A 13453-nucleotide genomic window follows, 5' to 3' on the forward strand; every position below is an offset into this window, starting at 1 on the left:
ATGTATCCACCATGGTGGTGTCATACTGAATAATTTCACTGCCCTAAAAGTCCCCTGTGCTCTGCTTATTCACCCCTCCCTCCCCACAAACCCCTGGCCACCAATGGTCTTTTCACTGTCTCCATAGTTTTCTCTTTTTCCAGAATGTCATATAATTGGAACCATCTGGTATGTACCTTTTCAGGTTGTCTTCTTTCACTTAACAATATGCATTTAAGGTTCCTCCATGTCTTTTCGTGCTTAGTAGCTCATTTCTTTTTTTTTTAAATTATTTTATTGAGGTGATATTGGCTTATAACGTTGTGTAAATTTCAGGTGTGCGTTATTATATTTCCATTTCTGTATGGACCGCATTGTGTTCACCACCAATAGTCGGGTTTTTATACATCACCATACCTATGTGCCCCTTTACCTCTTTCGCCCTCCCCCAACCCCCTTCCCCTCTGGTAACCACCAATCTGTTCTCCTCATCTATGTGTTTGTTTGTTTATTTTTCACATATGAATGAAATCATATAGTATTTGTCTTTCTCTGTCTGACATTTTGCTTAGCATAATACCCTCAAGGTCCATGCATGTTGTCACAAATGGCATGGTTTTGTTTTTTTTATGGCTGCGTAGTATTCCCTTGTGTGTGTGTGTGTGTGTGTGTGTGTGTGTGTGTGTGTGTACCACATCTTCTTTATCCATTCATCCATCCACGGCCACTTGGATTGCCTCCGTGTCTGGGAATGGCTCGTTTCTTTTTAGCACAGAATGCTATCCCGTTCTGTGGACGGACCGCAGTTTGTGTTTCCATCTATTAGAGGACATCTTGGTTGCTTCTAAGTTTTGGCGACTATGAATGAAGCTGCTATAAACATTCGTGTGCAAGTTTTTGCGTGCACATAAGTTTTCAGCTTACGTGGGTAAAAACTAAGGGGATTTACTGCAGGATCATATGAGAAGAGTACTTTAACTTTTACATTTTTCCTTCAAGAAACTCTTCCCTTTATGTAAAATTTAAAATGCAGAAAAATAAAATGCAGCATGACATTTTATCTTAAAATATTGTGTGCAATTTCTTTTTTTTGATTTTTTTGTTTTTCCTTTTTCTCCCAAAGCCCCCTGGGAACATAGTTGTGTATTTTCAGTTGTGGGTCCTTCTAGTTGTGGCATGTGGGACGCCGCCTCAGCATGGCCTGATGAGCGGTGCCATGTCCACACCCAGGAGTCGAACCAGCAAAACCCTGGGCCGCTGAAGCGGAGCACTCGAACTTAACCACTCGGCCATGGGGTTGGCCCCTGCAATTTCTTTTTTGATAGGAGTTTATCAGTTTAGGAATTTGTATTTGACAGTACAATACACAGTTAAAAATTTTAATGTCCTGCATAACTTTTTTTTGGCATTTGGCTTTTAAAAAAACATTTTATCTTTTAGAGCATTTTTAGGTTCAAAGCAAAATTGAGGTTCCCATATGCTCCCTACCCCCATGTCTGTTTTTCAATGCTGTCATTTATGAAAATACAGTTACACATAGATTTGTTAATTTAAATGTTGATTCTTTTTTTAAAAAAACCCACAACTTTAAAATTCAAAAGTAATGGAAGTGCACAGAAACAAGAACAAGCAATGCAGACCTGTGTAGCATAAATATTATCATTTTCCCTGCCTCCCATCCTGACCCTGGTCACCACTCAGTTCATCTGCAAACTGGTGGACATCCTTTTTCTAGGGTTTGAAAGCATATTTATGCTGAAGCAGGTTTTTCATTTTTTGTTATTATTTTTACAAACGTGGGATCCTACCATAAATATTGTTCTGCAGCATAATTTTTTTTTTGAGGAAGATTAGCCCTGAGCCAATATCTGCCACCAATCCTCCTCTTTTTCGCTGAGGAAGACTGGCCCTGAGCTAACATCCATGCCCATCTTCCTCTACTTTATATGTGGGATGCCTGCCACAGCATGGCTTGCCAAGCGGTGCACAGGTCCACACCCGGGATCCGAACCCGCAAACCATGGGCAGCAGAAGTGGAACGTGCGAATTTAACTTCTGTGCCACCTGGAGGGCCCCTGCTGCATAATTAAAAATATATATATTATGGGCTTTTCAGCTTAGTGCATAAAAAATGTATTCTTTTAAAAGGCTGTATAGTATTCCATAATGTATACATTCTCCTAGCATGGAAATTTAAGTGATTTTGTTATTACAAATCTTGTTTAAGTACACATTCTACACATTTGTTTATATGCATGTGTGCTAAAATTTCTGTAGGATAGTCAGAAATATAGAATTACAAACATTGGGTCACTTTATACACATGTGCCAGCACACACACACACTCATATATAAAATTTCCCCTTTAAATTCCATCAACATTTTATGAACAAGTAAGTCCTTAAGCCTGGATCTTCTGAAGCATTTTTATTTTTTGCCTATTTGATAGGCAAAAATTGGCATCTCTTGGGGCTGGCCCCGTGGCCGAGTGGTTAAGTTCGCGCGCTCCACTGCAGGCGGCCCAGTGTTTCGTTGGTTCGAATCCTGGGCGCGGACATGGCACTGCTCATCAGACCATGCTGAGGCAGCGTCCCACATGCCACAACTAGAAGAACCCACAACGAAGAATATACAACTATGTACCGGGGGGCTTTGGGGAGAAAAAGGAAATAATAAAATCTTTAAAAAAAAAAATTGGCATCTCTTTGTTTCAACTTATATTTTACTGATCTTGAACATCTTTTCATAAGCTTTGGAGACAGCTGTATTTCTACTTTTGTAAATTGTCTGTTCATCCCCTTTGCCTATTTTTTCTTTTAAAATATTTTTTCACTTATACAAGTAATATATTAATGTAATATCATCATTAAAAATTGCAAACAGGGGGCTGGCCCCGTGGCCGAGAGGTTAAGTTTGCGCGCTCCGCAGCAGGCGGCCCAGTGTTTTGTTGGTTCGAATCCTGGACGTGGACATGGTACTGCTCATCAGACCACGCTGAGGTGGATGCCACAACTAGAAGGACCCATAAAGAAGAATATACAGCTGTGTACCAGGGGACTTTGGGGAGAAAAAGGAAAAATATCAAATCTTAAAAAAAAAAATTGCAAACAGTATAGAAGTGTATAGAATTAAAAGTAAACATTCGCCATCCAGAAATTAGTTATCATTGTCAAAAGTTTGGGAAGTATTCCTCTGCCTAATTTTCTCTGTGTGTGTGATATGTACATATATAATACACATATATATGTACAGATGCTTATATGTGATCATACTATATGGATTATTCTGCATCACACTTTTTACTTAACAGTATGTTTTTTATATAGAGATTTATATATTGTATATACGGTTTTACTTAATAATATATACAGAACCCTGAATTTTTTTTTTTACCGTTGTTCAGTAGTCCATGAAGTTTTTTTCTTTTTTTCTCTTTCTACTAAATCAACACGTATACATTGCTTACTGTGCACAAGGAACCCTTCCAGTGCTTCACAAATACTAGCCCATTTCATCATTATTGCAACCCCATGGAAGAAGTATTAGGGGTATCCCCATGTTACAAAGGAAACTGAGGTAGAAAAAGGTTAATTAACTTACTCAAGATCACACTGCTAGTCAGTTGCAAAATAGATTAAAATGCTATTTTAAAACTCTCTTATCGATAGGTTTAAGCTGTTTTCAATGTTTTGCTGTTTCACATAGTGCTGTAATAAACATCCCAGGGACACGGCAAGAAGCCCGAAGGAGAGAAGGGCAGGAACTGAGGTTCAGAGGGATGAGGACGTCCGCAGGAAGTACCAAAACAGCCAGAGAAAGAAGGGCTGAGGGCACTAGGGTGGGATGTAGGCCGTCTACAGAAAGAACGCACCCTCACAGCCTCTCTTAGGTGGAAGGAACACACCGTGGAGCCACTCAAATGCAATTTGTCTTGAGGACAAGGTTAAGAGAAGTCGAGAAGAGCCAGCCCGCTGGGCAGGATACCATGTGGAAAACTTGATTATGAAGCCACGAGCAAGGACTCAGATAGTCATTACTTTTCAATGATCTGGATGCTAAATATGAAAGAATATCACATTATATTTTCGAGTAGCACATTAATGTGATTTACTATATTTACTTGGCAAATACTCAGTGTTTGCTGAATGTTCATTCATGTTGGATTGAATCAAATGTGTACTGAGTGGATATTTCCTGTTTATTTTTGGACTACATTTTATAGCTAAAAGAACAGAAAGGCTATTTTTTAGGATAACAAACTAAGTGATGTATAGAAGAGAAAACAAGCAGTTGAAAAACAAAAATAGGTAAGAAATGATAATAATTAGTAGAAATTGTAAAATGCTTTAGATTTGGTCAAACGAAAAGCAAAATGGGCAGAAATTTCCTCCCTAAAATGCTCTGAATTCGAAAATGCAGAAGTAAGACTAATTTTAGATTTTGCAAACAAACTGAGCTCCTCAAAACTCTGTTTCTGGAATGAATGTCATTATCTTAAAGTCTTTTTGGCACAGACGGACATATCTTGTTTTCGGATGATAACAGTATCAATTTTTCCCCAAATTAAACTAAATATTTAGCACAATTTTTAAAAATCCCAATAGAACTTTGGAGGTTTTGAGAGGTGGTGCTAACAAAGAAATGTAGAAATCTGTGAGGCAATAAAAATGTCAGAAACAAGTACAAACATGCATATAAAAATTGTGTCTGAAATCAAATAATTAAAAGTAATGCAGAAAAGAGGAACTGCGTAATAAATGACACCGAAGCAAAAGATTTTGGGGGCCCATCAAGTTGTCAAAAATATTCTTTAAATAAAAATTCCTATTGTTGGTAATAGAGTACAGGAAACAGAACACTCTCAAATTCTAGTTGGAATATAAATCGGTTCCTTTCTGGAGGGAAATTACACATAAAAAATCTTTAAAACAATGTCTGTACTTTATGAACCTGTAATTCCATTTCTAAGAACGTATTCTGAAGAAATAATTGTTGATGTGCCCAACGATTTAGCTATAAGGATAACTGAGTGTTGATTATTGTGTCTAAATTATTTACAAACCTTCAACAGAAGGGGATGATGAGATAAATTATATCACATCCACACGGGGAAATAGTACACAGCCATCAAAATTATGTAGAGAAACAATGAGGTAAGATTTATTGAGTCCTTACTATGTGCCAAGCAAATTTCTAAGAACTTTTTTTTTCTGCTTTATCTCCCCAACCCCCCCCCCCCCGTACACAGTTGTATATCTTAGTTACATGTCCTTCTAGTTGTGGGATGTGGGACGCTGCCTCAACGTGGCCTGACCAGCTGTGCCATGTCCGCGCCCAGGATCCAAACCCTGGGCTGCCGCAGCGGAGTGCGCGAACTTAACCACTCGGCCGCGGAGCCGGCCCCCAAATTTCTAAGAACTTTACATGTGATAGTGTTTCCCGCCACTGTATGAGACAGGGCGATTATACTTCTATATTATAGATGAGGTGGTTCAATCCCTCGCTAGTAAGTGGGAAAGCCAGTATTTCAACCAGATCGTGGGGCTCCTGAGCTCCCATTCCTAATGATTACAACTAAGGAGAGTATGTAACAACATTGGCAGATTTATAAAATAGAATGCGTGAAAAAAAGCAGTATCCACTGTGTGATCCCATTTTCAAGAAAGAATACATGTATACATAACCATAGAAAAAACCAGGAAATACAGCAAGATGTTAAATCGTTTTTTCTGGATGCTGAGATTCTAGGTGATTTGAGCAGATGCTATTGGTACCCTGGTCACCACCCTCAAGTCACCACCTTGAGTCCTTTATTACAGGCCAAGAGTTTCCTAGTCTCTCTGCCTAAGAGTGTGTCTGGCGGTGTACAGGGCAGGCCAGAGTGCCAGGGAATTGAGGTCCCAGGAGCCCACCAATGACAGAGGGTAGCCTTTTCCGGGTGTGTCCTTCTCAGTTTCTCAGAGGGTCCCCAGTGGGAACAAGCCCAGGGGTACTTACAGCGGTAACGTGTCTGATAACGCACCTTCATTAGCTTTTTCTTCTCCTCGCCCTATCTCATTTCCGCACGCCCTCATGGTGCCCCTGGGGTCACTCCCCCCAAAATTAGTTGCACTGAAACCTTGTCTCAGAGTTGGCTTTGTGGGGAGTCCAAATGTGGAGCATTTTAAATTTTTCTCCTTTCATTTACATTGTCTTTATGTTTTCTGTAGCAAATATACTGCATTCTGACAAGTTATAAAGAAAGACAAGGTGTTTTTTTTTAAAAGGTATTTACTAGACTTCTAGTTAAACTAGGTGGATTGAACACATGCATTTGTCTCCTTCCGGATACCTCAACAAATGCCATCAAAGGAATAAAGTGTACAAATACACAAGGGCAAAGAGAGTAGGGAAGGAGATGATAGTGTCCAAGAAAGGCTAACGATATATGGACTTAGCAGAGTGGACTATCTGTGAACAGGAAGCCAGTCACCAGGGAAGGTGAGCTGGAGGGAGGGGCTGGCCACATGACCTCTCAGCACCACATAGCCAGGGTCCGACCTCCGTGCTTCCTTGCGTGGGAGCTGGAGGTTGAGCCGGGATGCCAGGCACCAAGGAGCGGGTGAGGAGCAGGGCTGAGAACTCTGGGAGGAGACTGTGAGATGCGAATGGACTCGACAAGGGCTGGCAGTTCTTATGTAAGCCTTCTAATACGATCCAACTTTTTAAGAACTGTGTGCATACGTAATTTTACTGAATTTTTAATAAAACATTGGAGAAATGTTTTGGTTGTTTAAATGTAGAAAAACCAGAACTAGGTTGGTGACAAGTAGTATTAGATAGCCAGATAGATACACGTACACACTTGTTCACAGCTGCAGTAGTCACAATAGCCAAAGGGTGGAAAGAGAACAAATGCCCACCAGTGATTGAATGGATAAGCAAATTGTGGTCTATACACGCAACGGAATATTATTCAGCCGTAAAAGGAACGAAGACTGATACACCCTACGTGCATGAACCTTGACAACATTATGCTAAATGAAAACAGCCAGAGGCAGAAGGCCACATGTTGTATGATTCCTTTTATATGAAACATCTAGAATAGGTAGGTCACTCATTAGTGGTCGCCAGGGGCTGGGTGGAGGGGGTCATGAGAAGTAAGTGCTGATAGGTATAGGGTTTCCTTTGTGGTGATGAAAATGTTTTGAAACTAGACAGAGCGGGTGGTGGCACAGATTGGGAATGTACTAAATGCTACTGAATTTTTCACTTTAAGGACGGTTAATTTTATGTTATGTGAACTTCACCTCAGTTTGAAAAAAAGGAAGAAAGAAAAAAGTATGCAGGTTGAGAAAGGAGTGGAGAAGGAAGGCAAGAAGAATTAGGATGCTCAGTACCACTGCATGTATTATGTTTTCAGGAATTTTATTACGCAGACGGGCGATGCTGCCTGATAGGATGACACAGGGTCCTCAGACCAGGTGACACCATGGAGACATGTGTGGCAGCCCCACAAAGTGGTGGAGCCTCAAGCGGCAAAGGGCAGGGTTCCAATGGGTCTTAAGTAGTGAGACATTCAAAATCAGGAAGGGGAGTATTGCAGGTGCCGAGATTTTCCCTAGATTTAGTAGATACAGACGAAAACAAGGAACATTCAGAAAGCGTCCTTTAAAATCTCTTGACATCTAGCTTGTTCATATCATATGTGGTGTTCCCCAAATGCCAGCTTCATCACAAACACACACTGGGCTGATTAAAGCGCCAAGTGCTTTCCTTTCTTACCCTCTAAAATCCATATTCCATGACCATATTTGTTACAGGCTGAATTTTGTCCTCTCTCCCAAATTCATGTTGAAATCCTAAACCCCAGCACTGCAGAATGTGATGTTATTTGGAGATAGAATCTTTACAGAGACAATCTAGTTAAAATGAGGTCATTGGGGGGCCATCATCCAGTACGGACTGGCGTCCTTATAAAAAGCCAAAAATTTGATATGAAGACACACAGAAAGGGAAGACGATGGGAAAAGACACACGGATGAGATGGCCGTCTACAAGCCAAGGAGACGCCTGGAAAAGATCCCTCCCTCACAGCCCTCAGATGGGACCCACCCTGCCGACACCTTGATTTCGGACTTCTGTCCGCCAGAACTGTGAGACAATAAGTTTCTGTTGTTTAAGCCACTCAGTTTACAATACTTTGTTACGGCAGTCCTAGCAAACTAATACAACATTGTATAATAATCCTCGTTTTCACCCTCGAAATGCACATCACCTTCATAAATACCTCACCCATCGTATAGTGGCTGGTCACATGAAATAAACTCATGCTCTTTTTAGATGGTAAGTTTCCACAGGACAAGTCCCAAGAATAAATAACTTTGTGGCCACAGCCCCGGAAGAACCATCTACGATCACAGTCCTTAGTAAACGCTTTTATGATACTGATTGCAGAGGATGCTGAGTATCAGTGCTTTGACATAAATCTCCACCTGCTTCAGGGAAAGGCATAGAACAAGGTGCACATAACTTGGACCTGGGCAGCTCGCAATGCGCACCTTGGCGCATGTGAAAGACTCTAGCCGTTTACTCAGTTCTTGTGAATGTGAATTCTCTGCAGCAGCGGTTCCTGGCACCTGGTATGTGGCTATTTTAATGCAAAATTAATTGTCAAACATAAGAAGACTGGAATCTTCTCCCTAGTGAGTCTCTCAGCTTCAGGCTAGTCGCCCTAACTCTTGTCCTCGACGCTCTGTACTTTGTTAGCAATATTCAAATTACCGTGAATGATTTCAGTATCTCAAACCCAAAACACAACCCCTCTTAGTCAGCTTGCACCCACGTTTTGATTTGTTCTTACTGGCTTATTCCCACAACAGGAAGGATATTTCTAGAATTTATGTTATATCTCCACTTTCATTGTCATCATCGTAATTGTCATAAGATCACACTTGTATACATTTGACACCTGCTTCAGTTTTAAACTGACGTCAGGGCATCAGTGACATTAAAAATTCTATCTTTAGTGTTGTATCAAGAAAGTCCTATGTGTGTTGTATCTATGATTTCTCATAAAACCTCTATGGACCAATATTTCATATTCTGAATAGTAACTTGATGAGTAAACTAAATTATTCTGAGGCAGGAGGATGCAAAAAGAATACTCCTAGAGATTAACTTTGCTCTGAGGATGAGCTCGACGTGTGTGAGCAGTGAAGCCGCTGCCACCTTCCCATTCGCCCACTTCAACACCGCATTTCACTGAAGGTACACAGACAACCTATTCAAAAGTGTCTTCATTCATAGGGTATAAGGGATGTATTAATTTCCTAGGGTGGCCATAACAAAGTGCCACAAACTGCGTGGCTTAAAACAACAGAAACTTATTCTTTCACAGTTCTGGAGGTTAGAAGCCCGAAGTCCCGATGTCAGCAGGGCTGTGCTCCCTCCGCAACCCGGAGGGGAAGCCTTCCTCGCTCCCTCCGAGCTGCTGCCAGTTTGCTGGCCATCTTTGGCCTTCCTTCGTTGGAGGCTGCATGACTTCAGTCTCGGGCCTCGTGGTCACTGGCCTTCTCCCCGTGTGCCTCTGTGTCTTCACACGGCTGTCTACTTACAAGGACACCAGCCATACTGAGTAGGGGCTCGCCCTACTCCAGTATGACTGCATCCCAACTAATTACATCTGCAATGATCCTATTTCCAAAACAGACGAATTCTGAGGTACTGGGGGTTAGGAGTTCAGCATATATTTTTTGAGAGGGACACAATTCAACCCAAAACAAGGGATAAGGTAAACTTGACACATTTAAGTTTTGAGGGCAACTCATAAGGCAGCATGTTTCTTTGTTTAATGAAGACAATCTTATTTACAAGAAAGTGCACAAAATGCATAGGTATAGTTTAAAGAATTAGAAAGCAATATCCACGTAACTCCCACTCAGGTCAAGAAACAGAATTTTGCTCGTACCAGAGAAGCCCCCGGTGCCCCTCCTTCAGCGAAACGCTCCTCCAGCATTTCACACTGCATTTAGTTGTCCCATCTCCTTGTCTCCTCCAGTTTGTGACAGTTCCTTATTCTTTATCTTTTTGTCAAATGACTCTCCATTTTTGAAGACTACTGGACACTTACGTTGTAGGATGGTCCTCAATTTGGGTTTCTCTGAGGTTTCCTAATGATTAGCTTCCATTTTTGGCAAGAATCCCACAGAACTGCGCCCTTCTCAGTGCATCCCATTAGTTGGCACATGATGGCCTCATGTCTTGCTGGTCACCTGAGGAAGGTGATGTCAAGTTAACCAAGTCGGTATTTTTCCTTCTGTGATAGTGCCTTGTGGGGATACACTGAGACAATGCACACGTCTTTTTTCTTGTCACGCTTTTGCCCACTGCATTTAGCTCTCACTAATGATTCCCATCGTTAATAATTACTGTGGTGTTGAATGATTTCCTGATGACATCATGCCTTCTACCTCTAGTAACTGGTATTCTCCTGTGAGGAAATGTGCTCCCTTGCCCCATTTATTTATTCAATCATTTATTTACATCATGGATATTTTATTTCATGGTTTACAATCCATTGATAGCATTAGTTATTTTTTCAAATCGTCCCAGAGTTGGCCATCAAAAGCAACAAGTTGGCTCCTCCTGTGTCCTTTGTTATGCTCCCCCGGCCCCATCATTTTACGGACACTTCCCTTTTTGGCATCACAAGGTGTTCCAGGCTCGTTTTCTGATTTTCCTGCCCCAGCCCTGAAATCAATCATTTCTCCAAGGAGCGCTAGTTCCCTTTATGAGAATGGTATTTAGAAACCAATAACTGAGCACTAGCTGTGCTCACCGGTCCCACGGTGTTTTTGCTTTTAGCCCCTCTCAGTAGACAAAGCATGTATGTATACTCATACATTCTGCTTTCTGTATTTCTCATCCATCTGTACACAGAAAAGCCATGAGTTCTAACACTTCCAATTCCAATCCAACACCACAGGGTTCATTCTAGACTTTCCCAACTTTTATTTGTAACTACTTTCTCAATAATGAGAAGCTTTGCTTTCATTATGGATCTTTCATTGTCCACTATATATTTATTTGCTTAACATGCAAAAGGCATTTTTAGAATTGCTAAGCCACATCTCTTTACTAGCCGGAGTATATTTGTGTACAGTTCATCTTTAGCTTTACATTATACAGTCAAAAATCCCCTTTTCCAAAGTTGCTTTTTTTTCTTTTTTGTTGAGGAAGATTAGCCCTGAGCTAACTGCTGCCAACCCTCCTCTTTTTGTTGAGGAAGACTGGCCCTGAGCTAACATCTCTGACCATTTTCCTCTACTTTATATGTGGGACGCCTGCCACAGTATGGCTTGCCAAGCAGTGCCATGTCTGCACCCAGGATCTGAACTGGTGAACCCTGGGCCGACGAAGTGGAACGTGTGCACTTAACTGCTGCATCACCGGGCCAGCCCTGGTTTTTTTTGACCCCTTCAGTGTGGTAATGTCACTCATTTGTAATTTAGGTAGGTTTGCTCAGTTTCTATTTCGTTTTGAGTTCCCTGCACACCATGGTTGATTTTAATTTCTTCTTTTTTGGAGTATGTGGAACATTACTAGAATTCCGAGACGAGTTAAATAAAAATGTATCTGAGCGAGGTGTCACTTAGCCCAAATACCCCATTCCCAATCCTCCTTACTTTGCACTCTGGACTTACCCTCTGTAGGTAACCAGTCTCATTAATTTCTAGTTTATTCTTCCTGTGTTTCTTTTGCACAGATGGGCAGATATTTATTACATGAAGGAAGTTAAACCGTAGGCACTCTTGCACTTTGCTTTTCTCACTTAACAATATATCCTGGAAATCATGGCATGAGCTCACAGAGCTTTTCCTCATACTTTTCACCCCTGTGTAGGACTCCACCGTGTACCATAGTCTACTGAACTCTCTTATGTATAGATTTTAGATTACGTCCCATTATTTTGCATTTACAAGCAATGCTGCAGCGAGCAACCTTGTGCACACGTGCTTTTGCATTGTTGGAGGGATGATCAGGGCATTTTCCTAAAAGTGAGACTGCTGGGTCAACGAGTGAGTCTATTTGGTTTTATTAGGTATTGCCACGTTCCTCTCCAGAAAGGCAGCACCAGTCTGCACTTCCACCAGCAACAGGAGAGTGTTTCACCAATGGAATGTTGACAAACTTTTAACTTTCTTCTACCCTCACAGGTGAGAAATGGTTTATCAGTTTTAATTTGCATTTCTCTATGCTTGAATTTCTAAAATATATTTGAGAGACATTTCTATATCTTCTTTTCATTGACTTGTCTTCTTCCATTTTCTATCAGGATTTTGGTCTCATGTTCTTCAATTTTCGAGAGTTGGCTTCATGGTTTTGTAAAGCTAATGAATACTAAATATACACACTGGCACTTGAACGTTTCCCATCATGACTTGAACCAAGTGCCAATATCTAGTATACATCAATGCAAGGAGAAGCTTCCTACGGGCTTAGGATCTATTTTCATTTGAACACCAAAGCACATGTAAACCCTTTCTTCTAAGAAACACAAGTACGTTGGTTTGTCTATGTATAGTCAATCTTGTTTATTATGAAACAGGGTTATCTTTTTGTATTAATTTTTAGTTCAGTCAAACCCTATGCTGCCAACCTCAGTACTGAGCTTAGATGGGGCTTTACTACATATGAGAGAATATTTAATATGTCCCAAAGCCAGATATAGATCACTTTTTGAGTGATTAGACACATTTCAGTATCATTTACATTCCTATCCTCTTGACTATTAGAAGATTCAACAGGGACTATTTTCCTGCTAACAGGCTATTTTAAAATTAAAAACAAACTGTGTATGAAGATCCAGTTTAGCTCCCACATATTGTTTGAATTGTGTGTCTAATTATATGCTACTCTTTCAAAAATTTCCTCAATTGTCTTAAATTCAGAAGACAAACAGTAACATTGACTTTTTGAAGATTACAACTTCGGAATGTTACATCTTGAGACATTAAAAGTTGTATTTATTTTTTTAGTGACTGATTTTCTAGCTCTTAAAACATGTCTACAGCTGCTACAAAAATTGATCAAAGATCAATTAGACTCAGACACAATATTAAAGATTCAATTACAGGTGCCAATGGTACATTATTTGTGATAGGGATAATAAAACGAGCACAGCGTAGAAACCAGACGGTAACACTGCCTTGTCAGCTGACGTAAATCCCGTATATTCTTTCACGGGAGATGAGACTTGTAGAGAGAGTGGTGACAACTACAGAGACGTCCACTACTCGGCCCTGCTGCCCGAGACCAAGCAGATGACGGATGCTGCGGTAGGAGCTGTAATTTGAGAGCTCCATCTTTTCTTAGGGCATTAAAATACATGTGCTGGTTTGCTGTACCATTAGTTTCTCTTCTTATACTTGATTTATAAAAGAATTAAGGGAGACAGCATGGAAAATAAACATTAACCGTCTGGAAAAGTTAA

The sequence above is a fragment of the Equus przewalskii genome, chromosome 8, assembly GCF_037783145.1.
Source record: "Equus przewalskii isolate Varuska chromosome 8, EquPr2, whole genome shotgun sequence".
Lineage (NCBI taxonomy): Eukaryota > Metazoa > Chordata > Mammalia > Perissodactyla > Equidae > Equus > Equus przewalskii.